Source organism: Zingiber officinale, chromosome 3A, assembly GCF_018446385.1.
Source record: "Zingiber officinale cultivar Zhangliang chromosome 3A, Zo_v1.1, whole genome shotgun sequence".
Taxonomy (NCBI): Eukaryota; Viridiplantae; Streptophyta; class Magnoliopsida; order Zingiberales; family Zingiberaceae; genus Zingiber; species Zingiber officinale.
The window spans coordinates 161,720,870-161,723,481 of record NC_055990.1 but is presented as its reverse complement, the minus strand read 5'-3'; positions in this window follow the sequence as shown (position 1 = coordinate 161,723,481).

Sequence of the window (2,612 nt, the reverse complement as noted above, 5' to 3'; positions counted from 1 at the left end):
GATATAATCCGCCCGGCCCGACCGATCGGCTCGGGGGTCTTCGTCATCGAGCCTGCAGCTCGTATATAATCCTCCCGGCCGATCGGCTCGGGGGTCTTCGCCATCGAGCCCGTGGCAGCCACGGGCTCGTATATAATCCTCCCGGCCGATCGGCTCGGGGGTCTTCGTCATCGAGCCTGCAGCTCGGATATAATCCGCCCGGCCGATCGGCTCGGGGGTCTTCGTCATCGAGCCTGCAGCTCGGATATAATCCGCCCGGCCGATCGGCTCGGGGGTCTTCGTCATCGAGCCTGCAACTCAGATATAATCCGCCCGACCGATTGGCTCGGAGGTCTTCGTCATCGAGCCTGCAGCTCGGATATAATCCGCCCGGCCGATCGGCTCGGGGGTCTTCGTCATCGAGCCTGCAGCTCGGATATAATCCGCCCGGCCGATCGGCTCGGGGGTCTTCGTCCTCGTGGGACTAATACAGATCATATAACTAACCGAGAACAGATAACGGAAAAACTGACCGAGGTCATGAGAATGGCAGAACTCTCCGGCGTCGTCCATCTTCACGTTCCAGATCAGGCGCGTTCCCACAGACGGCGCCAAATTGATCCTGTCCGAATGCTGAATCAACGAACGCTGGGCATGGGGCGCTCTCCGACTGCTGACGTGGATCTTCGACTGGTGGCACGAAGCTCCGGCGGACCTGCATAGAAGTCGGGCCGGGAAGGGGTTCCCGGCGGCGACCCTCCGACGCTCAAGTCAGGTAAGCAAGTGGTGGAAAAAGTAGCTCCAAAGGTCTTGAACTCGTACCTCCGGCGAAGTATAAGGCTCTTTATATAGAGCGGTGAAAGAGCTCCTGCACGTCCACCGAGGCGCATACGTGTCCGCAGCCCATACCTCGGTATGTGTCTGTTAGAAAGCTTACCTGACGCCATACTGCTACAGTCCAAGTACGTCTTCGATGGGACAACAGAACACCTCGTTGTCAGACTTGGAGTATGGCCTAGCCATAGGACTTGACAGCTGTCATAAGATGTTCTCGTCCTCCTCTACCGACCACAGGCCGGGGCGTCCGGCCGGCCGGCGGGACGGAGCGTTCGTCAGGCCGGCATTCTTCTTACGCCTGGCCGGACGGCACTTACTTCACGTCCGGCCTTCTCTCTCCAACGGCATGCTGGGGAGATCTTCGGTAAGATGTTGTGTAGGGACTACTAGCAGTATGTTACATTGCCTTTGGATGATCATGACATCCGCTCGGCCCTTCGTTACTGTTTAATCGAGCGTTGGAACCCCGATCCCTGTCAGGGCGTCTTTTTATTATCGGATGTTCATCGGTCGGCCGGTCGGTCTGCCCTTTTCTCATGAGTCCGGTCGGCTCACCCTTCCCCAATAGACCACCTGGCCCTTTGACTTCCACGTGGCGTTGACCCCTCGCTATGGGGTCCCGTGTTCTAACCGCTGGATCACTTGCCTTCCCCTCAAGTCTAGTCGAAGGAGGCGAAGTCCGACTGACTAGACTGCCGATCTGACAGAGTAACGACCGATACATTAATCCGCTCGGCCAGGCTTAAAGATGCTCATCCGTTCGGCTGTATCTTGCCCGTGCCTTGTATTGCCTAGGAATTTATGCCGAATCTTCTTCTCTACTGCCAGCCACGTGCGTTGCGTGCGATACAGGGCGCTAATTAAATGTAACCCGTATCTTGCTGACACGTGGCAATTTTTATTTTGTCAGGGTATGGCGGTGGCGTCACCTCCGATGGGACAGTCGCCGTTTGAAATGAACGGTTGGATGATGACCTCATTCTTCACGACCTGAATCGGATGGCTAAGGCCGTACGGGGCAAATGTTATAAATCTCGCGGCCCCCTCTCTCCGCCGCCTTCTTCTTCATCGACCTTCGACCCCCCGCCGTTGTTTCTGCTCCGGCGATCCTTATTCCCTGCCTGTTTGGTGCGCTCGCCATTTTCTTCCTTTCCTCAATCTTTCTCGTACCCGTAAGCCTTCCTTTTCAGCTCCCCTCCTCCTGTATTGCTTTCTTTTTCATTCTGTCAGCATTTTCTTTTAGTTTTTCTGTCAATATCTCTTCTGTTTCGACCATGGCGAGTACTTCTACGCCTACAATCGGCGCTCCTGGTCTCTGGTATACGACTATGGAGAGCCGATTCGATGAAGAAGACGCACTGCGTCTCATTCGAACGTATGAAGTTCCGGCTGACCATGAGATAGTTGTGGCTAGTCCTTCCGATCGGCCTAATGACCCGCCGTCCGGCACCATTTGCTTCTTCCGTGATCAATTTTTGGTCGGGCTGCGCTTTCCTCCACATCCGTTCATCATCAACATATGCAACCACTTTCGCCTCCCGCTCGGACAATTAGTCCCGAACTCGATTAGGTTGCTGAGCGGGGTGATAGTCCTTTTCAAGTTGAATGATATCCCCTTGGACCCCCAAATCTTTCACTATTTCTTCTACCCAAAACAATCCGAGTGGGGGACCTTCATATTTCAATCTAGGTCGGGTTTCGTCCTGTTTACCAACATGCCGAGCTCCAATAAGCATTGGAAGGAGCATTTCTTTTTTATGGGTCTCCCCGAACGGCCGGCCTTCCGAACGAAGTGG